At 43.9% G+C, this 27,781-nt stretch overlaps 1 protein-coding gene across 2 annotated transcripts in view; it reads right to left on the bottom strand.

Moving 5' to 3' along the window:
• DENND2B (DENN domain containing 2B) overlaps positions 1–27,781 on the bottom strand; it is a 116,413-nt gene that overhangs the window by 81,817 nt on the left and 6,815 nt on the right. The window contains exon 1 of one of the 2 annotated variants that reach the window (XM_023189898.2): positions 2,606–2,661. The exons of the other annotated variant lie outside the window; for it this stretch is intronic. The gene's annotated coding sequence lies outside the window, so the exon portion shown is untranslated. Of the gene's footprint in view, positions 1–2,605; positions 2,662–27,781 lie in introns of those variants that run through there. 2 annotated transcript variants of the gene reach the window in all.

The following is a 27,781-nucleotide window of genomic DNA, read 5'->3' as shown; positions in this document are numbered from 1 at the left end:
CTCTCTCCAGGCAGGATACCTTCTGCTCCAAACATGTCCACATGTCCATTTCTGCCCCATGTTTCTGGGCTCAAATCACTGGCAGCCTGGAGTGTTCTCCTTCCTCTCTGCTTATCCAATTCCTAGTATCATCCCAGATCCAGGCCAAGGTCCCCTGAAGCTCAGGCTGAGAAGCCATTCAATCCACAAACAATGACCAAGCACCTGCCTTGTGCAAGACACTAGCCCAGTCACTGAGGACACAGGAAGGAAAACAACACAGTCCTACAGGCTCCTGACTGGTGGGAGGGGCTTCAACATGAACTGCCCTGCTCACCTGAACCATGCAGGCAGCAGAGTCAACCACCAGACATCACAGGCAGCCGGCTGTGACACTTGCAGAGGTAAGGTGAGGGCAGCACATGAAACCCAGCTAGATGGGGTCTTCTTACCTCTCAAGACTCCAGTCTTTCAAAGAAGCCACCAGGGCCTAGTGGCTTAGAATATATTTCTATTCTAAGAACCTTCATTCTCTGTGACCACCTTGGACTGCCCCATCTTGCTTTAGAATTTTATCAGCTAGGCTGGGTCCAGCCTCACTCAATAACAGCCATGGTCAACTACCTCTCCTTAGGGCCAGGCACAAAACTCACATCCCTGCTCTAAGCCAGGGAACAGAGAGACAATATCTCCTTAGGGGTTCCTAGACCTGATGCCACTTGACTACAGAGATGATGGGGGTCACATGGGAGCCAACCCTTAGGCCTCTCCAGGGAAAAAGGGTAATCTGCAATTCTCAGACCACAGGAGTAACTCCACCCTTCCCTCTCTTATTTAAGAAAGCTTATGAGAGAGTGGATGGGCTTGCTACTACTCTAGGTATAATCTTGCATACCATCTAAATTATAAGAATAGGCAACCCATTTAAGTTTACTTTGGTCCTTTAACTCCTGTAGTAACAAATGCCATGTGATACATGCCTCACATGTGATACATGCCTCTAATCCTAAACTGCTAGTGAGTTACAGTGCCTGGAGAGAAGCAGCTGCTGTGAGCTTCCAGTGTGCCACCAACCCCCAGGCACCCCACCTTGGATAGCCAAGAGGGCTACCTGAGTAAAAACAAGATCCTAAGATAGATTTGTAAGCTCAACCCAGAGAGTAATCCTAATTCATTTCCCCCTGCTCAGGGGAGACAAATGCTGCTATATCAACGACTGGGGAAAAGGCCCACATATTTTTCATGTCTCATCCTCAGACTGGAGTGGCGTCTCACTGTTTCCAGAAGATTGGAACTATTACTGACATGGTATTCATACGGATCAAGGGTACTTCCTGTTGGACATTCCTTAGGCCTGTCACACATGGTCCAAGAAAGCAGTAAGATGGAAAAGAGAGACCAGCTAAGAGCTACTCCAAATGCCCACACCATCAGATGATCATCCCAAATGTCAGAGAATCTGTGAATCAAGTGCTCAAAGCTACGCACGTTGGGAGTGCTCTAAAATTCCCATCAATACACTTACTATTTTTCCCAGAACCAGGAGAGGCTCTCTTGATGTAATCTTAGATACCAGGGAATATAATGTCCAATCCAGGGGAAAAAAAGAGAGAACACCTAACCCATCCCTACTTCTAATTCCAGCAGTAGAGACTCACAGTCTTCCTCATCATCCATCCTCCCTGTAATCTACCTGAAACTCAAGTCTCTGAATAAGCTTATCTCACATGTGACTTAGCTGTTGCTTTTTATAGCATGAACTATTCAGCCTCCTACTAAGACCGTCTTTTCCAGAGAGGCTGAACGGGTCTCAGTCTCGACTAAAGGAGCTCACATCCTTTAGGAGCTTACCCCAAACAACAGTCACATATTTAGGCACGCTGGCTTGTACAGGTCAGGTCAGCCAGAAAGGCCACAACAGCTGCTGACCAGTACACCACATGTGAGCACTAACGGGGATCAATGAGTCAAGCCTTAAACAAAGGGCAGAATACAAGGAAAGAAGTTGCCATTGGCCCTTGGATCACCAGCAACTAGCTCGGAAGAGTCTGCCTGATGAGGACTGCATCCAGCCATAACGAGCACCTAGTCTTTGAAGCCTGTGGCATCCACACAGTATCACTTCCTACTTGACTGCCTTCAGAGGGGCCTCCCACACAACCACCCCTTACACTACACCCATCTCCAAGGCTGGAGAGAACACCTAGGGCACATTATCTTGAGAGGCTTAGCCACACATTTTCAGTCCCCGTCCACATCCACCCTCCCCCCTGCCCCTGACAGCTCAAATATTCAGTCTCCACATATGTGTCTATGTGCCTGTGTGTCTGTGTTTTATTTATACTCCCCATGTCTGTTGTTAGCAACAGAAACAAAGTACTTTAGGCAGAAAAGGCAAGTCTGCCAATTGGCTTGCTGCTCCCCGCCTGTTTCCAGCTCAGGGAAGGGCTGGTAAATGATTCTTCCAGCTCCAATCTACCATGTGTGCCTACAGCTCCCACGTACCCAGGGGCCGGGAGGCATGGTGCCAGTTTACCCCACATTAGTCACTGCTGCATGGGGTGCCGGCCATCACCTCTCTCTCTTCTTCACTGGAGGGCACACCCTGAACACCTGATTCTCTCACCTGCCTAAATGCTGATTTCTGTTGAAACGCAGAGCTTCAGAAGCCAGAATTCGAGAAACCCATGGTAAAGATGAAAGGGAAGTGCCTCCCCAGACTCAGATTCTGGAGAACTAGCCCAGACTAAGTTTTACTTTCACATCCTTCCATTTCCACTTCAGTTTTTCTGCTACTGATAATCTTCCAAGTTCCAATAGCAGGCTCCCTAATAACATTGACAGTAATTATTGATCACCACTTTGTTTCAGCTGAGAGAACAAAACATGAGATGTGATTCCTGCATGTGAGGAGCTCACAGACAAATGTAGGGCGATGAGACACAACAGCAAACAATGCAAGTGTGGGACACAAACTAGAAAGACAGGACAATGGGGTGGTGAAGGGGACAGAGCAGCTCTGATCAGGGCTTCTGTAGGAGAGGAAATGTGAGCCAGGCTGTAAAGAACAAACAGTAGTTGGACAGAATGAGACACAAGACTGTTTGAGATGAAGAGTTACACTATGACTCAAGGTCCCAAGGCAGAGAGAGTGGCAAATATCACACCCATAGTGTTTTTCTCACATTCAACTGAGGCTCAGCCCTAGTAGGAATGGAGGAAGGAAAGTGGCGTGACTTGGTAAAAATGAAACACTCCCCTCTGGGTTACCATGCTCTCCAGCTCCTTTGCTCCTATCTCTGCCAAGAGCATGTTCAGGGTTTCCTTCTTCTTCCCTTTTTCTTTTTTTTTTTTTGAGACGGAGTTTCATTCTTATTGCCCAGGCTTCAGTACAATGGTGCAATCTCAGCTCACTGCAACCTCTACCTCCCGGGTTCAAGTGATTTTCCTGCCTCAGCCTCCTGAGTAGCTGGGATTACAGGCATGCACCACCACATCCGGCTAATATTTTGTATTTTCAGTAGAGGCGGGGTTTCTCCATGTTGGTCAGGCTGGTCTCGAACTCCTGACCTCCGGTGATCCGCCCGCCTCAGCCTCCCAAAGCGCTGGGATTACAGGCGTGAGCCACCATGCCCAGCCAGGGTTTCCTTTTTCTGTGCTACTCCAAAATCCTCTCTCCTGCACGGCATGGAATGCAGCCAGCCTAACGCCCTAAACCCAAAAACGTCCCATTGAAATTCCTGGTACTCAAGCCTCCTGCTCCCACAGTAGGACAAGCTTCAGGCTCCCCAGGTGCAATGTGGGCCAGGAGCTTGAACTATTCCTCTGTTGGCCTGGGTCAAGCTGTGAGTCTGATTCTTTTCTCGCTAGAGAAGGAGAAGGGGGCAGTATGAAATTCTAAGTATGGTTCCTGGAAGCCATCTCTCCTCCTTCCATTCATACTTACAGTCATGCATTCATTCAGCTAATACACACCGAACACCAACCATGCATAAGCCAATATGCTTAGCACTGTTTGGGACACTAAATGCATGAGATATGGGTCCATCCTCAAGGAGCTTCCATTCTGTACGGTGAATACAATAGACATACGAACCTCATAAATACCAGGCAGACTATTTTAAGTGCCATTAGAAAGATGAAATTAAGTGCCACTAGAGAGATGCCATTAGAGAGATATAATGTTGAAGCTTAGGTAGAAGGAGACTACTTCCAAATAAAGGATCAAGAACACTTTACAGAGAGGGTGGCCCTTGTGCTAGGCCTAGAAGATCAAATGGCAAAGGAATACAGGGGTATTCCCAGACAGATGGAACTGCATGCACAAGGACTTGGAGGCAGGAAAGCAGAAGACGTATGAAGGACAACAAAGTGTTTGTCGGTCTGATGGGAGTTTAATTCAAAGTAGACCAGCGAGAAAGAGAGTTGGAAAGACAGAGACATGTCACCTCTAAGAGGCCTTTGAGAGCCAAATTAGGGATCTTAGTTTTTCTCTGGGGAATCACAGAAGTTTTCTGAGAAAAGAATGATGGGTCAGAGATTATGCTTCTGAAAGATGAAGCAGTACTCAGAGGTCTAGGGGCTATGGCAGAAAAATCTGCTCAAGTGGTCCACGAGGGCTGAGGATCACAGGAGGGACAAGGGAGAGAGAGAACTGAGGTAAGCAGCAAGTGCAGGATGAGAATTCCCACCTCTGGGGTTCAGGCTGAACAGAAAAATCAGTAGGCAGTGGCCAGGGTGGCTAAGAGGCTACACAGGCAGAGAAAAGCTGGAGAGCCAGCTCTTGGGAGGGGACAGTGAAGGAGTGGGAGGTGGAAACAGACAGGAGACTCGGGAAGGGAAGGGAACCTCCGAGTTCAGGATCCTAAAAGTGAAACTGCTCCAAGTGATAAAGCCAAAGGTACCCGAAGAGGAATGAAGACGAAGTCCTTAGAGTTGGAAGGACGGAGGGACTGTGAGGCCAGAGCATTGAGGGATTCTCAGTATGAATCCTCAAATCCTGATTATGCCAAAAAGAGAACATATGAAGAAGGTTGTTAACAGTTAGCTTGAAGTCAATAGGCAGGTAAGGGCACCAAGAGTGAGCAGAGGAGGGACTAACTTCTCATGGGAAAGCCTGCCAGACAGCGCTTGGAAGCAATGTCGGGAGTTCAGAGCGAGAGTTGGGAGGAGGTGAGGTGGCTTCACTGGAGAGGGTCACAAGGAAAGTAAGATCTTCAGGGAAAAGCCAGTTTTTGGCTATAACAAAGAGGTAGAAATGTTCTAGGAAAAGGCACCGAAGAAGGGGCAATACCACTTTTTGTCTATCACACTGGGCAAGATGATAAAACTATTCCCAGAGTCAGGCAGGGTGTAGCAAGCTAGGCACTCTCATATACTGTTGGGTGTTCTGTAAACCAGTACAATTTTTCTGGAAAACAATTTAGGAATACACACACACACATATCCTCACAAGGATAACCCATACAAAGTTAAAAGATAAGCCACAGACAGGATGAAAATAATTACAAAGCACATAACTGACAAGGGATTAAAAATCAGAATATATTAAGAACTCCTAAAGGAAAAAGACAAAAACCCAACTGAAAAATAAGTAAACCACATAAACAGAGAATTCAAAGAAAATAAAATATTGCTCAATCTCTTTGATAAACTGGGAAAATGAAAATTCTGGAAAATACTGAGAAGCATGGTATCTCCAAGTGTTAGCAAAAATAAGGGGAAATGAACATTTATATACATTGGTGGTAAACACATACAACTACTAATAGAGCGCAATCTAGAATTAGAAAAATTACAAAAATTAGAAAGACTTTAACCATTTCTCACTGCCATATAATGGTGCATTGTACACCAGTTAAACCGAATGATTTTATACGTGAAAACTTTTTAAAAATGACCTTGAATGAAAAAAATCAACCTGCAAAAGGTTGCCTGCAAGAATAGTACCATGTGTATAAAATTTTAAAACATAATACGATACATTATTTATGGACACATGTATGTAAAAGGATAAGATAGGCACAGTAACGAGGCTTTTATCAGTATCAGGAGGAGGAAAGGACTGCATAAAGCTTTAGTCATATTTGTCCAATATTTTTTCCGCAGCCTCCAAGCATGAGTACATATTTGTCAAATTTTTAAAAAATTTAAGTAACAGATCTGAAGCCAATATGGTACAGTGTTAATATTTGTGAAATTTCGATGATGGGTACATAGATTTTTGTTATATTAACCTTTTACTTTTCCACATACTTTTCCAACTTTTAAAAGATATTGTTGACCAGGTGCAGTGGCTCACGCCTGTAATCCCAGCACTTAGGGAGGCCGAAGCAGGCAGATCATGAGGTCAGGAGATCGAGATCATCCTGGCTAACACAGTGAAACCCCTTCTCTACTAAAAATACAAAAAAATTAGACAGGTGTGGTGGCGGGCACCTGTAGTCCCAGCTACTCGGGAGGCTGAGGCAGAAGAACGGCATGAACCCGGGAGTTGGAGTTTGCAGTGAGCGGAGATCACGCCACTGCACTCCAGCCTGGGCGACAGTGCGAGACTCTGTCTCAAAAAAAAAACAAAAACAACAACAACAACAAAGATGTTGTTAAGTAATTTAAGTATATTACATACCTTTTGAACCAGTGATTCCATTTTTGGAAACTTCTAGAAATAACTATCCTGAAGTTATACAAGTAGGCACAGTTATACAGATATGTAGATATTTTCTACCACATACCTTCTTTTTTTAAAAAAAAGAGATGGGGTCTTGCTCCATTGCCCAGATTGGAGTGCAGTGGCACAATCACAGCTCAACGTAGCCTCTAACTCCTGGGTTCAAGTGATCCTCCCACCTCAGCCTCCTGAAAAGCTGGGACTACAGGCATGTAGCACCAGAGCAGCTAATTTTTTACTTTTTTCTAGAAATACCATCTCGCTATGTTGCCCAGGCTGGTCTCAAACTCCTAGCCTCAAGCTATCCTACTGCTTTGACCCACATAGCTTTTAATAACAGAAACAATCCAAAAGTCCATTGTCAGGTTAACTAAATAACAATTCATCCATACAATATAATTCTATGTGGCATTAAACATTATAGAATAGCTCTATATGTACTGTCTGTGGAATACATCCAAGTAATATTAGTCAGAAAAGTAGGTTACAAAATATAAGTGCAAAATGATGGAACTTTGGGGGAAAAAGCAATATATGTCAACACATATGAAGAAGATCCCAAAGGACAAGATACACCAAAAGTTAACAGTAATTATGCTATAGGGGATTATGTGACTTTTACTTTCTTCCTAATATTTTTTGTTATTGTCCAAATATTCCTCAATGAGCCTGTATTTCTTTTATTAGAAAAATCAATAAAGTTAGTTAATTTTACACAAAAAGAAAATAAGGACTATCTGGTAATAGCAGATGAGTTTTACTTGAAGTAAGGGAAAAGGTAAGCAGAAAAAGAGGGAGATATCATAGACAGAAGTATAACAAAAGCTCTACCGAAACAAAGAGCCGGGAGGAAGAGCAAGGCTTATAGGTTTTCATCCAGGTTGGGCATTTTCAGCAACAAGAACAAAGAAGGCAAGAGGGAGGAGGTCAGCTGGGGAGCTGTTTGTGACTGAAGGGCAGAGAGTACAGACAGAACTACACAGTTCTCAAATTCCATGTAAAATTTTAATACATTTCTCACTTCACAGATTCTGAACCTGCCATAGGACCTTGGTGTAGTGTGAGCGAAGGAAATATTATTGGGTAGAACTTCATAAAGTCTGTCATAAGATCAGCCCCCAGAGGAGGAGACTTTTCAGATCCCATCCCTCATACACATTCAGAAGGCCAAGGAAACACCCTCAGGATTGAACTATGATAAAGAAGGTGAACAATAGCCTGGACAACACAGGGAGACCCCATCTCTACCAAAACAAAATAAAATTAGCCAGGCAGGGACATGGAGGTGCATGCCTGTGGTCCCTGCTACTTGGGAGTCTGAGGTAGGAGGATCACTTGAGCCCAGGAAGTCGAGGCTGCAGTGAGCGGTGACTGTGCCACTACACTCCAGCCTTGGCAACAGAGCAAGACCCAGTATCAAAAAAACAAACAAAAAAAGGGGGGTGACAAAGGAGACAAAAGCAATGACATCACAGTGGCCTAAGTTTAGTCTACACAACCAGCAACTCTATTTCTCTAGAATTGGTGAGATAATGAGAAGCTGAAGAAACAGAGGGCTAGGTGGGTGGCTCACGCCTGTAATCCCGGCACTTATGGAGGCTGAGGCAGGTGGATCACCTGAGGTCAGGAATTCGAGACCAGCCTGGCCAACATGGTGAAACCTTGTCTCTACTAAAAATACAAAATTTAGCTGGGTGTGGTGGCACACACCTGTAATCCCAGCTACTTGGGAGGCTGAGGCAGGAGAATGGCTTGAACCCAGGAGGCAAAGGTTGCAGTGAGCTGAGACTGTGCCACTGCACTTTAGCCTGGGCAACAGAGTAAGACTCTTTCTCAAAAAAAAAAGTAATGTCTGTGTGGCCACCTATGACACAGCATGGATATTCTACTGGCACGTGTCTTCTTTCCGGATATAGTACTCCCTCTAACACAGCTGCCACATGGTAGAGTAGTTGCTAAGAAGCCAATGGAAGGTACAACATCTGAGATGCCACAGGTGTCCACTGAAATTAAGCCATTCTTTTACCTTTACCCCTAGGCTTTTGGACTTGGACCTCATCCAAGGAGCTGGTTGCCTGCACTTTCACAGACAGTTAGCTTCATCCCCAGGCCCCAAATCCTGAATTTGCCCTATGTCAATGAAAAACCATCATCAGCTTTTCTTTACATTAAAAACTGATTGTGATCAAAGCAGTTTTTCCTGTTTTCTGGGATCACTGCTGCAAAGAGGAAAAGTCACAAGAGGATAAAATGACACACATGCACATTCTCCTGTGGCTGAAATTCCCCTCACTCTTCCTGCCTCTAACCAAAAAGGAGGATACAAACCAAGGAGCACTTCATGAAGGTAGTCGAATGCCCACCCTGCTGTTTTTCACCTTCAGGAAGAATCACCTCCTATCAGCTAGGACCTGTCCTTGGTCACTATAATCCCATGATTTGTAATGTGGGCTTCATTCCTCAGAAGCCCAGAGTTGGTGTGACGTCATCTAGGAGTGACGGCAGTCATTTCCAGATCATGAGCAGTCACACAAATAAGGCAAAGGGCAACTCCTGCCTAGCATGTGTGACCCAAGAGATGATGGAGAAGAGAAGGGAGGAATGCAATCCTTCACCCGGTCCCTCAGCACTGAGCCAGCCTCCCACTTGCACATGGAAGGAAAGGCCAATAGCCAATACTTAAGAAAGAACTAAATGTTAGGTCAGCCCCCTTCCCTCCCAGGGCTAGCATAAGGATTAAATAAGACAATGTTCTAATAGAAGCAAGAATACAAGTTACATGGCTCTAACTTGGCTCCAATTTCTAGCTGGTAGGAAGTCAATCCTTTCATCTGTTTTCCAAAGTCTATGGATCTGCCTTTAGTTGGAAACACAGACTAGAGTATAGAAGATATGATAGAACTTGGGGCCTTGATTACTGTCCAACTCTTCACAAAATTCCATCTGAAAGAAGTGATATTTAAGGAAGACTGTCTAAGGAGTATGATATAAATCCATGCCCCTGTGTATTTTAGGCTCCATTTTCTAGCAGATCACCTGAAAGCTACACAGATGTCATTAGCTCAGCTCCTGACAGAGTGGTTTTCACTAAGTTGCAATTTCATGTAAAACATTTGCATTTTATCTGCAGTCTCTATGAGAGCTATAGAAAACCAAGACTGCATAAGCACTGGTTATAAAAATAGCAAGGAAACTGTTGCTGTAGTGGTAAAAACAATAAATAAATAAATAAATAAATAAATAAATAAATAAATAAATAAATAAAACATGCTTCTTGCTTTTAAAAAAGTAAAAATTACTATTACATCATTCAATATTGCCTTACATATCCACATACATTTCATTAAAATATAAAACTCATTTAAAAAACTTTGTCCTTTGAGAAAGTGGTATGTCAACTGCCAAGGAGAAGGCCATTCATAGCAATCACGTTAATGAACAGGATTAGGAAGGCCAGGCACAGTGGCTCATGCCTGTAATTCCAGCACTTTGGGAGGCCGAAGCGGGAGGTCTCTTGAAACCAGGACTTTGACATCAGGCTGGGCAACATGGCGAGACCCCGTCTCTACAAAAGGTTTAAAAATTAGCTGGGCATGGTGGTACACATCTGGGGTCCTAGCTACTCAGGAAGCTGAGGTGGAAGGATCACTTGAGCCCAGGAGGTGGAGGCTGCAAGGTTGCAGTGATCTGTGACTGTGCCACTGCACTCCAGCCTGGGTGACAGAGCAAGACAATGTCTCAAAGAAAACAAATAAACAACAAAAAAAAACAAGATTAGAACAGTTGCCTGCTCTTCTTTTCTTTGGTGCTGATGTTATTTCTGTTTCTATATTATTAACATGACTAAGGCCTCTCTTTACCAGTTATCTGCTGTGTGCCAAGCATTGTTCCCAGGTGTTAATTATGTTAATTCATTTAATACTCTAACACAATCCTATGAGGTAGATGTTACCAATTCTATTTTACCAAACAGAAAAACCAAGGCCCAAGTCATACAGCTAGTAAAAGGAGGAGCCACAATTCAAACCAGGACTGATTTCAAAATTCTCATTCCTTCTACTATGCCATGGAAAGTACAGTAGGGTGTTTTTATGTCAACTGCAGCCAGACACATCAATTTTCTCTTCTGAGAAGATAGGATATAAATCTGAAGAAACAATGTATATGAAAATATGCTATATGCTATAAGGCAATATTCCTATGTAAATAACTATCATCATCCTCCAGGAAAAGAATACGTAAAGCAGAGCTGACAGTTTTCTTTCTCATTTTTTTTTAAGAGACAGGGACATGCTATGTTGCCCAGGCTGGACTTGAACTCCTGGGCAAAGTGATCCTCCTGCCTCAGCCTGCTGAGCAGCTGGGACTACAGGCACATGCCATCATGCCAGGCCAGAACTGGCATTTCTACTGCACACACACCGGCAAACTCAGCAGGAAGTGAACTCTAAACATAGCCTAAGAGGAGAACTTTTCTCTCAACACTAAAACTCATAAAAACATGTAAGCAAGTGTGTGGGTCAGTCACTCCCTTAAACACAGGTGTCTGGCAAGATAGTGAGAAATCATCCCACATCTAGTGTCCATGGGCACAGACTCCTGTTTGCTTCAGAATCCAGGAGATGCTGGCATTTGGCCAGGTAGGCCTTCTTTTCTCTCAACTCTCTTTTAATCTCATCTCCTTCAGTGATGACCATTCTCAAAGAATTATTTCAAGAAACACTATCTTTGAGAAGAAGAATTATTTCAAGCTTTAATTTCTAGCTCATCTACAAATCCAAGACTTTTGGAAATCAAAGCTCTCCAAAACTCTGAAACCTACAATGTGCTTCTTTCCTATAAGTTTGATGGCTATTACCTAGGAGACATGCATGACTTCCCTGGTAGTTCAAGAGACAAAGTTTGGAATATGATGTGCTCAGAAAAGGGGTCACTCTACCTCTAGTCCTGGGCGTCAAGGGCTTTCTAGATGTTTAAGAGGCAAGTGGTCACCAGCAGCAAGAAAACATTGGGGTGGGTTCTCTGGTTCACTCAGGGACACTGCTTCACTCAGGGACAACCACCCCTTCTCTACTCAACCCATCCAAACCCTGTAAGTGAAGTGTAAAGAATGCAAAGCAGATCTACTACCTACCAAAACAAACCCCAAACAGGAAAGCACTGGGGTTACTAAGCAAAGGGATCCCTCAGAGATAAAACAGGAAGAGGGGTTCACTGCGTCTCCTCTCAAGGGCTCCTGCTTCAACCCCACCTATGTATCACAATTCTTTTCCCCTTCAGTATCAACCCCCTACCTCATTAATTTCCTCCACTCCAACCAACAGGCAGCAAGGTCCAACAGAGCACAATAAATTTAAAACTGTTTAAAATGGGTATCTTGCATTTTTCTTACCTTGTCTTCTTCCACCACTGGCTGAGCTTTCAACCGATTCCACAGTGCCCCAGCTCTGCAGTAAAGCAACTACCCCACGTCTTCAAACTCTTCACAGAATCATGCACCATCTCCTGCCCTAACACACACCAGGCTCTCCCCGAGGGCGCTCTCTCTACCCTGGCAACTTCAATAGCTATGTGGATGGATACACTCAAAACTCTTATCTCACAACTGATTCCCTGACATCAATTCCACTTCCACTTGAGTCACTCACACTTTTGCACAAACCCTGAACCTTGGACTACCCATTTCAAAACCTTGCCCTCTACTGTCTGACCACAGTTTCCTTTCCTGTCTATCTTTTGACCATTCACTACCTGACAGCTGCTCTTTGACCTTGGTCAGGCCTCTGTTCCCTTAAGCCTTTTTCCTAGTGTATATCAGCCACCTCCTGGCCTTTCCTTCTGCCAATCCAGGTTGGAATCCATGATTCATCATACATGGATCAATCTCAAATCCACAGCTCCTTTCTCTTTCCACTGTACCTACCTAAAAATCCCTAACTATGGTATTCTCCATTCCTTTGTCAGCACACCTAAAAATTGCTAGTCAGATACCACACAACCAATACACTTCTGAAAGGTCTTTCGGAGATACATTCTGAAGCATTTATGAATAAAATGGTATGATGCCTGGAGTTCGCTTCAAAAAATTCAGTGGTAAAAAAGGAAGAGTAGTGGACAAAAATAGAAATAAAACAAGCTAGTTCACATGTTAATAGTCATAGTTATTAATTAATAGTTACAGATAACGGTTGAAGCTGGATGACGGACACAACAGTGGTCATCTATTCTCTCTACTTTGGTTATGCTTGTTATTTTCCATAATAAAACGTTTAACAATAAAACAACTTAAGTGCAAGATTAATGGGGAACAATGCCAAAGGTCACACACAGACTACCTGCTAGTCACAAAATGCAAAGTATAATTTCACGATGGAGAAATGCAGCTGATCCTACCTTAACCAGTAATCAAACTTAGCATCAATAATAATGGGCCAGCCAAACATCATGTGCCTCTGATCTGCTGCATCATTTACAAAGGATTGTTTTCTCCCCAAAATGCTTAACCTAAATCTAATCAGGTCTCTAGATGTAACTTACAGTTTATAGAATACACAGGGGAGAGAGGAAGAACCTGAACAATACCCCAAAGAAACAATCAGACAAATCCATAATGTGAAAAGTGAATTCAGGTTAAGAAATAAGAAGTGTCTAAAACTGGGCAACACAAGAGCCCCATCTCTACAAACAATAAAAAAAAAAAAAAATTAGCAGATTTAGCAGAGTGTGGTGGCACACACCTGTAGACGCAGCTACTCAGGAGGCTGAGGCCCCCACCATCTAACTAAAACTACCCAAGAAGACCCCAAGCATGAACCCCAGAACCATGCAAGTATTGTGGTTTTAAGCCACTATGTTTTGGGGTGGTCTGGTAGGCAGGACACTGGTACTGGTAGATCCAGCCTTTCAAGAGCCAGCCCTGAGACTTGTCTCTGGAGTCTTATCTTGACATTCCTCACTCTACCCTGCCAAGGACAACAAACATGACCAACTGGGACTTCCCTGCACACTCTACACTTACAACTTCACTCCTGTCTTTGTGCACGCAAATCCCTCTACCTGGAATGCCCCTCCCTGCCCTGTCTCCTTATAAAAGAACTATGCCTCCTTCGAAATCTGTACCAGCACCATTTCCTCTGTGAAACCGTGCCCTACTTTTCCCCACTCTCCTCCCACCAGTAATTCAATTAATCCTCTCCTCCTAGTGAAACATCTAGGGTGGCATAAATTGCAAAGCAGTATACTGGCTTTTCATATGCCTTGTCCAATAAACTATTAAGTCCCATGAGGAAGTGCTATGTGTCTGTGCGCTGGTCCTGCAGGGGCCTAATGAATGTATGCTGATTGGAAGTGGTTTCTCCTGCTCCCTTACTTAGCCTATTTCTACTAAAAACATTTCTGTCCAGGCACAGTGGCACACACCTGTAATCCCAGCACTTTGGGAGGCTGAGGTAAGAGGATCACTTGAGCCCAAGAGTTCGAGACCAACCTGGGCAACACGGCAAAGCCCCATTTCTACAAAAATTTTAAAAATTAGCCAAGCATGGTGGTTCGTGCCCATGGTCTCAGCTTCTCCAGAGGCTGCAGTGGGAGGATCACTTGAGCCCAGGAGGTAGAGGCTGCAGTAAGCTGTGATAGCGTCACTGTACTCCAGCCCATGCAACAGACCAAGACCCTGTCTCAAAAAAACAAAATTCTGTTTAAGCCCCTGGCTGATGGAGCAGAAATGATGCCCTCTAAATCCTGCTTTTCTCGGTCTCCTAAACTCTAACTTTCCTTTTCTGAGTTCGCAAGTTCGCAACCCTTGGGATCAACAACACTAGGTTGATCCAGCACTAAAAGCTGCCTTTTAAAACACAGTTAGATGGGACCTGACTAGCTTAGTGTCTGGGACATAAGTAGGTACTCAATAAACATTATTTCTTTTCCTTCTCTTACTTCAAAAACCTTCCTGAATCTGTTCACAAAGCAGCTCCATTTCCTCACACCTTTCAAGCTGCTCTTCTCCGAAAGCCACGCCCTTTCTGGGTCTTAATACCTGCTTAGACTTTGGCCTACTGCCTCTCCTCAGTACCAGCTGCCCACCTGCTGCCACCTCAGCCAGGGTGAGCTCATCAAAGCAGGTATAATTTTTAAGGGAGAGGCTTCTATGTCACCAGATCTAGGTCCAGCGTGTCAATACAATTGCACATAAGAGGCACTGGAAAGTTTTGCAAAGAGGATTCATGCAACTATCCCCAAACGTTAATAAAAGAAACCTGGTTGTGTTGTATTTAGGATAAGAGAAAGCAAACAAAAAACAGGATTAGGAATCAGAAGACTTGGGTGAAATTTTTAATCTGCCTCTCTCACTAAAGGCTTTTTTTGTTGTTGGTTTTTTTTTTTTTTTTGTAAACTGAATCAGAAATATTCTAAGCCAGGTGCAGTGGCTCACACCTTGTAATCCCAGCAATTTGGGAGGCCAAGACAGGTGGATCAATTGAGGTCAGGAGTTCAAGACCAGCCTGGTCAACTAGTGAAACCCAATCTCTACTAAAAATACAAAAAATTAGCCGGGTGTGGTGGCATGTGCCTGTAGTCCCACTTACTTGGGAGGCCGAGGCATGGAAATCATTTGAACCTAGGAGGAGGAGGTTGCATGAGCTGAGATCATGCCACTGCACTCCAGCCTGGGCTACAGAGCAAGACCGTGTCAAAAAAAAAAAAAAAAAAAAAAAAAAAAAAGGATATTACTTTAAATGTCACAGAAAATGTTTTTAATTGTTACGGTACATCCTTAAGTGAAAAGAAGTTTACAAATTTTACATAAAGAAAAAATTTGATAGAAAAAAAGGTTATCTTAGGTTTTCTTATCAACAAAATTTAATTCCTGCTGGGCACGGTGGCTCATGCCTGTAATCCCAGCACTTTGGGAGGCCAAGGCGGGTGGATCACCTGAGGTCAGGAGTTCAAGACCAGCCTGGCAAACATGGTGAAACACCATCTCTACAAAAACACAAAAATTAGCTGGGTATGATGGTAGGTGCCTGTAATCCCAGCTATTTGGGAGGCTGAGGCAGGAGAATCACTTGAACCCAGGAGGCAGAGGTTGCAGTGAGCCAAGATCACACCACTGCACTCCAGCCTGGGTGACAGAGTGAAACGCTATCACACACACACACACACACACAAAAGAGGAAGAAAATTTAATTCTTACTTCTCTCCTTACAGCAAAAAGTTTAAATATAAAAACTGGAACCATAAAAACACTAAAAGAAAACATGAACCACTTTTTTTTCTGATTCTGACAAGTGAAGATTTTTCCAAGTATGACAGAAAATTCAACTCCATAGCCAAGAAGGGGGATGGGGGGAAGCACCTTGAAGAAAAATATTTGCCTAAATAAAAACGTAAAACATGTGAAAGGCAAATAATCAGCATAAACAGAGTCAAAAATTTTTTTTATTGGGGAAAAATTATCAGCAACACATATGGCAAAAGGTCCTAAGGTAGTATGTATGTAAAAGCTCTCACAAGTCCACAAGATAGAATAATGACCAAACAGAAAAATTAACAAGGTATTTGAGCAGAAAATTTACAAAGGAATAAAATCAACTATCAGAAAGATAAAAAGATGCTAATTTCATTAATAACTAAAGACATCCTAAATAAAGTAACAATAAGAAATCTTTTTTCACCTATCAGATTGGCAAAGAGTAAAAAGATGTATAACACCTATGCCGGCCAGGGAGTGGTGGGAAGAGGCACCTCCATACACTGCTGATGGGAAGGACACTGATGCAACTTCTTTGGGAGGCAGTTTGGCAATATTTATTAACATTTATAATGAGCACACCCTTTGATCAGCAAATCTTTCCTTCTAGGAATTTTGCCTAAGGAAATAAAATACAGGTACTAGGACACATGGGCAAAGACAGCTGGATACTGCTGTTCATTACAGTCCTGCGTATAATAGGAACAACTGAGAAACAATTCAATTGTCCATCAAAAGGGGCTTGATTAAATAAATGATGATATATTTCTCTAAAGAAACGCAATGCTGCTCCTTAAAAGCACATACTGAGGTGGAAAAATATCCTAGGTAAATTACAAGTGACATGTTTTTCAGTACAGTATAATCTTTTCTTTCCATTTTTTAATTGCAGTAAAGTATATAAAATTCCCCATTTAAGAGTGTACAATTCAGTGGCATTAACTATGTTCACAATGTTGTGCAGCCATCACCACTATTTCCCAAACTTTTCCAAACAGAAACTCTGCGATGATCAAGCAGTAACTCCCCATTATCCCCTCTCCCCAAGCTCCTGGTTTACCTCTAATCTATTTTCCTATCTCTATGAATTTGCCTTTTCTAGATATTTTATATAAGCAGAATCACAAAATATTTGTGCTTTTGTATATGGCTTATTTCAATCAGGGCAGCATTTTCAAGGTTTATCTACATTGTAGTATGCATCAGAACTTCCTTCCTTTCACAGCTGAGTAACAGTCCGGTTTGTATTACTGTGTTCATACATTTTGTTTATGCATCAGTCAGTGAACCCTTGGGTTGTTTCCACCCTCTCGCTGCTGTGAATAATGCTGCAATGAACATTGGCATGCTTGTTTTCAATTATTTTGGGCATATACCTGGGAGTGGAATTGCTGGGTCATATGGTAATCTGGGGCTTTTTGGAGAATGATCAAACTTTCCCACAGCAGCTGTACCGCTAACACTCCCACTAACAATCTATGAGGGTTCTAACTTCTCTGTATTCTCACCAACACTTTTTGCTTTCCATTTTTTTAAATTAAGAGTATAAACTTTTTGTGTAAAACTAAATGTATATAAAAATGTATCATTTAAAGAATCTGTTATGGCTCAAGGATGTTAGTTTAAATATATAAATAAAAAATATAAATAAATAAAAAATCTGGTGCTACCCAACTGTTAACCATAACCATTTTTCTGGGGCATGGATTTATAGAAGATGCTCATATTCTGTCTTACATATTCCCCATTTTGCAAAAGCTTTTAGAACACCTTGTGTTGCTTGTGTTATTTTAAACAAAAGTTAGCCAGATAGACGGCTTGATGCCTGCCTGCTGATCTGAAACAGTTTCAATGTTACATACACAGCAAGGCCCTAAATCAGCAGAGGTGCGAAGGCCTGTGTCCCAGTCCTCACTCTGCCACCCTGAGCACTCTGTATTCTCACGTCTCAACTCCCAGGCACCCAGGACTGAATCCAAGTTCCCAGCGAGTACCCCCAAAATAGACGACAGCTGTGTGGACCCACCCACGTGGTCCTTCCACCCCGGGGACAGCACTGAGGCTACAGAAGCCCCAGGTGGGTTGTCTCAGGCTACGTACGGGTAGCCGTCTCCCTTTATCTAGTATGCCTTACAAAGATTAAGTTGGGCAGCACTGTGCCAGGCAGCCTGTAATACCCCTTCCCACACTGAAACAGAATTCCACAGTTGTACTGAACTAATGAAAGAAGGTAAGAAAAGGACAGCTCGGGGAAAACCTGCGAGTCACGGACTACAAAGGAAAATGAAGGCCTTCCCTGCAAAGAGAGAAGCAAGCCCAGGAAAGAATTCAAGAAACAATGATGCCGAGGAGAGGACAGCTGACATTGACTAATGCAAGTGTCTCACCTGAAGCCACAGGTGCTGAAGTAGACAGCAAAGGGCAGTGCCTGGAGCCACACTGCTCTGTGGGAACCATCCCAAGGTCACCTGCTCAGGCAGCAACAAGGAGAAAACCCAGCCTCTGTTGGAAGAGGCACTGAGGCCTGGGGAAATGAAAGTCAAGTGAAACCCTTTCCCTCTTCCAGGTGTTCTCTGCCTTTCGGCTGCCAACTGTGAACTTTGTCCTTGAAATTCAACTCCTGGCCTAAAGAGATAATCTCCCAGGCATGTCCTGTGTAAATTTGGCTAATCAACAGAACACACTCTGTGCAGCCTGTGCAGGCTGTCCCTGAAACAGCCCTGCCAGTCAGAAGCAGTGCTGACAGGAGGAGGGAAGCTTTTCCTGGCATAAATATCACCAATCCTAATGAAATCAAGTGCCCAGGATGGGCATTTTCCAAAAATCAGACAAGCATCTGTTCAAAGACGAGCACATACCTGGAAATCTCATCCAGAAGTGATACGGATTTGGTGAAAAGAGTCATTGAGAACATGGACCTTTACCAGGCTTTGTTGATGTTTAAGAGTAAGCCACCTAAGAACATCTAAAGTAAAGCTTTGTAGACATGAAATTCTGGGTCAGTAAAAGAAAGCAAGCCAATTAACATCTGACCCTCACACCCTTATTGGCATCTCAGCTGCCAAGCCTCCTAAGCAGTGGTTCTCAAAGTGGGGTTCCCAGCCAACAGTAGCAGCATCACTTCTGAACTTGTTAAAAATGCAAATTTTTACCAAAACATTTCTACTAAATTGGTTAACAAGCTCTCTGAGTTTGGTGCACAGTCAAGTCTGAAAACCACTGCTCTACGGCTCCAGAAAGCTGAAAGCTCTGCAGTCTGGAGTTCTGATCCCACCCGCCCCGAGACTTCCCTTACTTTCTGCTCTAAATGAATTTTGAGGGACTGGAGTATCACCCTCCAGTTACAGCCAATAAAATAGGCGAGTTTCCTCCCATTCCAGTTCCATCTTCTACATGGTTTCCTAGCTTTCTTTTCCACAAACCATATCCAATTGTGTTTCCTTCCTGCTTCCTGGGACAAGTGATTCTCCGCTTTGCTTTCTGGATGGTTCAATCCCTTAAAGATTTGACCTCAGCCAGTCTTTCCAGCCTCACCTTCTAACCCATCTGTGTGTACCTGCTCATGGCAGATGACCATTTAATGTCTGCTCATTGTGAATCAGTGATGAAGACCATCTGAACAATACCCTCTAAAGGAATCTTTCCCAAGTACATTGTCTTTCCTTCAGAAGCAAGTGTGTTACTGACACAAACTGGGAAGGGGAGACAGGAAGCAGAATCCAGTGACTTACCAAAGAAATTTCCTCCATGTTCTAGCAATCTATGCTAAATCTGAAATTCACTTTCACCCTGCTCTGCCCTTCACAAACTATTCCATCTAAGCAGGATGATTAGGCTGACCACAGATTTCATGAACACCAACGAATAAGAGTTTATAAATACTGCATACATTTTCATTTCAGAATCCTGGGCCTTCACTACTGATAGAATCCAAACAGGATCAAACCTTTAGAAAAAGAAGTATGGGCTGGGCTCAGTGGCTCACGCCTGTAATCCCAGCACTTTGGGAGGCCAAGGTGGGCAGATCACCTGAGGTCATGAGTTCAAGACCAGCTTGGCCAACATGGTGAAACTCCGTCTCTACAAAAATACAAAAATTAGCTAAGCATGGTGGCGCATGCCTGTAATCCCAGCTATGTGGGAGGCTGAGGCAGGAGAATCGCTTTAACCAGGGAGGCAGCAATTGCAGTGAGCCAAGACCATGCCACTGTACTCCAGCTTGGGTGACAGAGTGAGAATCCATCTCGAAAAAGAAAAAGAAGTAACAACCCATAGAAACTAGTCAATGTTCAATTTCCAAGAAGTGAAAGTTGTGGCCTGATACATTTCTTTTCTCAAACATTTCCAACAAACTTGAAGACTCTAGAAGATATCTGTACACTAGGAAATCAGGGTTTATTTACAAACACTAGTTTACTGACAAATCACTTATTTTTTCCAAAAGTAAATTCCATCTTCTTATACAATAGGGGGAACTGCAATCTAAGACATCTAACTACTTACGGAGCGTTAAGGAGAAAGGCCATTTTCTTCCTGCCCAGATGAAGAGATGTAATTCAGGTTTACTGCTTCCAAGTCTTGCCACAGCCCCACCCTCCCCAGTTATTTATATGGACTCGTATTCTCAGTATTTAACCAGGTACCCCTTTCAGAGAAAGCTTAAAAAAACCTAATTCAATTCTGCAAACATTCACAATGTGACCATAAATAACACATAATGATTTAAAGGAAAAAACTCATTAGATGTTCTAGATAACCAAAGAAGAGCTGCATTTGATATATCAACCAGAGTGGAGGTGTGGCAAGAACACATGCTTGGAATCAAACAGCCTTAGATTTATATCTTAAGCAAGTTAGCTACTCCACGTCCCTGTAGATGTTACAACATCAACAAATTAACTCACAGGTCATCCTAAGGATTTACTAAAATAATGAAATAAAAACACCTAGTATAACACAATGCTTAGAACAGAGTAAGCATTACACTAAAGTCTTACCATAAACCTAAAATCTGCAGATAATTTAAAAACACATAGTGCTTGATGCCAAGAAGTATGCAGACTATATTAATTTGACTTACTTAGCTAAGCAGGTACTGCCTATGCCCACTCCAGATCCCTTTTGTTTCCTCATATTCTTATCCCCTTACCCCTTACCCCTTCTTCCCCTTTCTTCCCCCTTCTTCCCTTTCTTCCTTGCTCTTCCCCTTTCTTCCCCTTTCGTTCTTCCCCCTTCTTTCCCCCACTTCCCCCTTCCCCCTTGCCCCCTTCCCTCTTCTCTTCTCTTCTTTGAGACAGAGTATTGCTCTGTCTCTTCTCTTCTATTCTTTTATTTGAGACAGAGTCTTGCTCTGTTGCCCAGGCTGGAGTGGCATGATTATAGCTCACTGAAGCTTTAAACTCTTGGGTTCCGGCAATCCTCCCGCCTCAGCCTCCCAAAGCGTGGGGGTTACAGGCATGAGCCACCATACCTAGCACCATACTCCTTTCACTGATTCTTCTCAATCAGATTCAATGTTCCTCTCTCTCCCTCTGAAATTTCCATACCTTATCCCAAATTGTGCCACATCCTCCACCCCGACACCCCCTTGCTCCGTATATTCTAACATGATGACTTCCTAGGTGTCCTTTCTGCATGTCAAGCTCTTTCCTACCTCAGCAGCTTTGACTGCTGTTCCCTTTACCAGAAAGGAACTTTCCCCAAATCTGCACATTCACGGCTTCTTCTCATCCTTGAGCTCACAGTTCAAATGTCATTCTCAGAGTCCTTCTCTAATCTCTCAGGTTCCTGTTACTCTCTCTATTACATTACCATTATTTCCTTCCTAGCTCACAGCACTATCTTGATCTCATCTATTGATTTGTTTACTTGTTTACTGAAATGCTTCCCCACTCACTATATGTTAAGCTCCATGACAACAAGGACTTCAATGTCTTAGTTATCTCTACCTCCTCACATACAGAACAAAACCTAGAACAGAAGGAATACTCATAAATATTTATTGAATGAATAAATACATTCAGCTTCTGAAGCAAGAGAGGCAGAGTTAGATTCCCCCTCACTCCTTCGCTTTCTCTAACTGATGACAGTAGAAGATGGAAGCCCAGGGAAAGACTGTAAATTAAAAAGAGAACAGACTGAGGATTGACTTTTGGGGAACACCAAACACTAAAAGCCATCCCAACCCCCCAACTGAAAAACATTAAGGGGTATCAGGGACCCAGGAGGATGGCACAGGTGTTGCAGTCTCCACTGCAAGGCCATGTAGACATCTGGCCTTCGGTGTTTTTCAGATGAAAAGAAGTCTGGATATCACTGCTTTCAAAACCCATCTGGGCACAGAAGCAGAATAGGCACCTACATCTAAATGGAGGGAAAAAAACAGTTGTGGGTCCTGCAACTGGAGCAGGTGGGAAAGAAACTAAAAAGGCTTTTCTATTTCCATTTAACGAGATTTAAATAAAACAACAATTTCCGTTTTCTTTTTTTTTAAGACGGAGTTTCGCTCTTGTTGCCCAGGCTGGAGTGAAATGGCACTATCTCGGCTCACTGCACACACTGCAACCTCCGCCTCCCAGGTTCAAGTAATTCTCCTGTCTCAGCCTCCCAAGCAGCTGGGATTACAGGCAACCGCCACCGCTCCCTGCTAATTTCGTACTTAGAGACAAGGTTTCACTATGTTGGCCAGGCTGGTCTTGAACTCCTGACCTCAAGTAATCCACCCACTTCAGCCTCCCAAAGTGCTGGGATTACAGGCCTGAGCCATTGCACCCTGCCCTGGTTGCTTTCTATTTAACCTGGATCCCTGCCACTTCCCCCTGGGCACTTACTAGAATTGAGTTGACAAAACCAATAGCTCTTCTTTCCTCCAGTATCTTCACAACTAGCTCTCCCAGCACAGCCAAGCCAAGAGCAAACCGTGAGCATCAGTGATGATTCCAACGCAGAGAGGCAGGGACTCGGAAAGGACAGTGCTACGTGTTCCATTTATGTTTCAACCCAAAGGGGTGAGTCAATCAGGAGGTTGGAGAGAGGCAGAGAAAATAAGAAACCTCAGTATTGTCTTTCCTTTCTAGATTCAAAAGCCTCAATTCCCCGAACATAGCAGCCAGAGTCAAAGCCACAGACGGCAAACCAAGGTCACTGCCATTGCCAACCTTGTCTCAGGTGTCCTAGCTATTTTCTTTTTCTTCTCACACTCATGTACCATCCTCCTTTTTCTCTTTTCCTTTTTTTTTTTAAGAGACAGTGTCTTGCTATGTTGTTCAGGCTGGAGTGCAGTGTGTATTCACAGGTGTGATCATTGCACAGGACAGCCTCAAACTCATGGGCTCAAGCAGTCTCCTGCCTCAGCTTCCTGAGCAGCTGGAACTACAGGAGCACAAACCCAGAGAATACTCCTTTATAGTTGCTGGGGTCATTCAAGTTCTTTAATTTCCTTTCCCTACTGGCATTCCTTTTTGCCAAGTGACAAAGTATATACACACAAGTTCAGACCTTTTTGTCCTAAGGTCTTTGCAAATAAGTACAAAATTCCATGTGTAGTGTCTACAGTCCTCAGTCTTCACCATTTTTTATTATTATTATTATTTTAGAGACAGGATCTTGCTCTGTCACCCAGGCTAGAGTGCAGTGGTACAATCATAGCTCGCTATAACCTTGAACTCCCGGGCTCAAGCAATCCTCCCACCTCAGCCTCCCAAGTAGCTGGGACTACAGGCATGTGCCACCATGCTTGGCTAATTTCATTTATTTTGCAGAGATGGGGTCTCATTATGTTGCCCAGGCTGGTTTCAAACTCCTGGCCTCAAGCAATCCTCCTGCCCTGGCCTCCCAAAGTGTTAGGATTACAAGTGTGAGCTACTGTGTTCGGCCTTTACCATCTTTTAATTACTCTATCAGAACACATATTAGGTCACAAATTGCTAATAAACTAAATGGGAGGGAGATTCCAGCATAACTCTGCCAAGGAAACTTACCTCCACTAAGGAGTATGGGGCACAGTTTTGGGAGCTCTATGCCCCATTGAGGCTGCGCTTCTCCTGGTTCTACAGGGAGCTACTGTCGAATCTGAGCCCCTGCCTGTGGGAGCCTGCAGAAGTAAAAAAGCTGAAGAACAGGATGTTTGACCATCATCTACAGAGTTTGGTCTTCTAAAGCAAAAATAACCTTACATTGTAAACAGCCTCACTCAAAGAGTAAATTTGTGAAGCCTCTACTCTTAGGAACTCCCCATTCTGCCCTAGGCCTGTCTGGGCTCAGCAAGCCCATAAATTGGCACTGTTGATATGACCTTTCCAGGATGCATTTCAACAAGAGATAACAACAAAGCTCAGAGCTTTGGTAGCACTCAAAGAAGATTTGAGGGACTTAAAACACATTGCTAAATTTGGCAGCAAAAGTTCCTGTTCCCTGAAGTTGCAAAAGAAAATCTCTTTATAATTACACTTGCAGATAAGGAGCTACTCAGTCTCTTTAGAAACAGATTAGAACCTCCTCATCCCAATCCACCACTCCTCTGAAAGAGGAGTGAGACTGCTGGGGCAAGTCTCACCTGGGGCTGGGATCAGGCTATTTCTTGGGAAGATGAAGTACCAGGAACTTACCTTGATGCCAAAGGTATCAATGCCACAAATGCCCAGAGACATTCGCCACTCTTCACTATCTAGAGCCATCTGTCTCACTCACCCTCCCATCAGCCTTCCCACTTCTCATCCTGCTCTTTGACACTGGGTCTGCCATGTCCCTATCCCTGTTGTTCATACAACACATATTACTCCTCAGAGAGGGCCCGCTCAGCCTAGAGGCTCTTTTGATTCGGCCAGATTCCCCCTCTGGTTTATAATTTCTTTACAAAAGCAAGGTACAGGAGCTCCGATCTATATGCTGATTGGGGGATGCTTATCACTGCTCTGCTGATACCGTCTGCCCAAGACACAGAGGAAGGGGATATCGCCTCGCATTTCTCAGCAGAACAAACCCAACAGACAAGCCACAAAGAAAGAAACTCAGCTGCCTGGCGCAGTGACTCACAGCTGTAATCCTAGCACTTTGGGAGGCCGAGGCAGATGGAATGCCTGAGCTCAGGAGTTCGAGACAAGCCTGAGCAACATGGTGAAACCCCGTCTCTACTAAAATACAAAAAATTAGCCAGGCATGGCAGCATGCACCTGTAATCTCAGCTACTTGGGAGGCTGAAACAGGAGAATCACTTGAACCTGGGAGGTGGAGGCTGCAGTGAGCCAAGATCACGCCATTGCACTCCAGCCTGGGTGACAGGGCAAGACTTTGAAAAAAAAAAGAGAAGAAAAAAAAGAAGAGAAAAGACAGACAGACAGACTGCAACACTGCTGAGGCTGGGTGCAGTAGCTCATGCCTGTAATTCCAACACTTTGGAAAGCCGAGGTGGGCGGATCACTTGAGCTCAGTTCGAGACCAGCCTGGGCAACATGAAGAAACCCCATCTCTCTAAAAAATAAAATTATAAAAATCAGCCAGGTGTGGTACACCTTTGTTACTTCAGAGGCTGAGGTAGGAGGATTGCCTGAGCCAGGGAGGCAGAAGTTGCAGTGAGCCAATATCGCACCACTGCACTCTAGCCTGTGTGACAGAGTAAGACCCTCTCTTGGGGGGGGGAAAGAAAGGGGGGGACTGGGCGCGGTGGCTCACACCTGTAATCCCAGCACTTTGGGAGGCCTATGCACGCGGATCATCTGAGGTCAGGAGTTCAAGACCAGCTTGGCTAACATGGCGAAACCCCATCTATGCTAAAAATACAAAAATTGGCCGGGTGTGATGGTACACACCTGTAGTCCCAGCTACTCGGAAGGCTGAGGCAGGAGAATCACTTGAACCCAGGAGGTGGAAATTGTAGTGAGCCGAGATCGTGCCACTGTATTCCAGCCTGGGCGACAGCGAGACTCTGTCTCCAAAAAAAAAAAAAAAAAAAGGAATAAACACTACTTGGTTTACAAGAGAATAATAAACATAACAATAACTGCAAACATTTTATTCAGCAAGGAGGCAGGAAGCACTATTTTAGGCACTTTACATTTAGCATTTAGGTTTTGTTAAAATCCTATGAGACAATGCTACCACTGCCTCACTTTTACAGAAGAGGAACTGTGGCAGGGACAAGTAACTTGTCTAAAGTTACAGAGCTATTAGACGGCAGAGGCAGAATTTGAACCCAATCTGACCCCAGAGCCCAGGCTCTAAACATTACTTTCCTATTGGATGGCTCTTCCCCTAAGACACAGATTTGTCTCTGGGCACCAACTGGCTCACCCTAAATTCTAAAGGAGAGGGGATTGCTCAGAAAACACTGGCATTTTTCCCCACTGAGAAAAGGAAACAGTGATGGCAATATTTATTCAAAGAGCTGGTCTAAGGCTACAGAGCAGAACAAATAAGTTCCCCAAACATCTGTTGACCAAAATTTTCCAGAGCACCAAGAGACACCTACCTTCTTACTTTCTAAAGGTTGAGGCCTCCTTGTACTGCTCTATGCATCTGAAAACAAGATTCCAGCCTCTGAGTGGTGAGAACCAAGTCAAAATGCTCCCTAGAGGTTGATGGGGTTAAAGAAAAGTTACCCAAATATTTTTTAAGCACCAACTATATATGTTGGCCATTTGGGGAAATAAAAAGTACAAAATATTATACTTGATTTCATACAACTTCAAGGAATCTAGTTGAAAACACAAGATATACACATTTGAAAAGTCAAGTCAGGGCCAGGCACGGTGGCTTACATCTGTACTCCCAGCATTTTGGGAGGCCGAGGCGGGCAGACCACTTGAGGTCAGGAGTTGGCCACCAGCCTGGCCAACATGGTGAAACCCCATCTCTACTAAAAATACAAAAATTAGCTGGGTGTGGTGGCATGTGCCTGTAGTCCCAGCTACTCAGGAGGCTGAGGCAGGAGAATTGCTTGAACCCAGGAGGCGGAGGCTGCAGTGAGCCAAGATCATGCCACTGCACTCCAGCCTGGGCGACTGAGCAAGACTTTGTCTCAAAAAAAAAAAAAAAAAGTGTCAAGTCAGGATGTCAATGAGAACACTGAATCCATGCCTTCTACTTTCTAGAAGAGGAGACTGAACCCTAGAGAAGTCAAGTTACTTCCCAAGATCACCCAGCAAGTTAGAGACAGAGCTAGAACCAAAATTCAGACCTGCTGACTACCTGGCTGGGGCTTTCTACTGCTATACATAGGCAGAGAAATTCACAGGAAGGATGGATTACTAACAACAGCAGCAGCTAACATTTATAGAGAGCATATCTGTGTCTAGAACTAAGTCGAGTGCCTTACGTAAATTAACTCATTGAAACCTTACAGTAACCCTTTGAGGTGGGTAATATTATCACTCCCAATTTACAGATGAAAACACTGAGGCTTACAGAGATGAACTCACCAGAGGTCCACAGATAGAGGAAAAAAACAGACTGTGAACCCTCAGAGCTGGCTGCAAAGCCTATTCTATGCTCTAAGCTGTGTCTGGAAGTGTACAAGGGCAGTATTTGTGGAAGCAGGGGTAAGGAGGGCTGGAGCAGAGACCAGGGTCTAGAGCACTGACAGCAGCTTGTGAAAGGCCTCCGACGCCACACTGAGAAAGACCTCGGGCCCCACCTAGGCTGGCCAGCAGGAAAGGGACAGGCGAGAAGCAGTTCCGGAGGGACTGGTCTCCCCTGCCTGTGAGGGGTGAGCATCCCCCAGCAGGAGGAAAGAGCTGAACCTGTGAAGCTGGGCTGACAAGGACTACCTCAGACTCAGGATTTCTGGCTTCTCCAGTGTGAGCGGCTGCCGTGTCCTCAAAATATCATTGGCCCCTACTCCTTCCTCTTAAAGGACACTCTCAAGTACCTTCCTAACGTGTAGGGCC

The sequence above is a fragment of the Piliocolobus tephrosceles genome, chromosome 13 (genome assembly GCF_002776525.5).
Source record: "Piliocolobus tephrosceles isolate RC106 chromosome 13, ASM277652v3, whole genome shotgun sequence".
Lineage (NCBI taxonomy): Eukaryota > Metazoa > Chordata > Mammalia > Primates > Cercopithecidae > Piliocolobus > Piliocolobus tephrosceles.
This window is presented reverse-complemented; position numbering and strand designations above follow the sequence as displayed.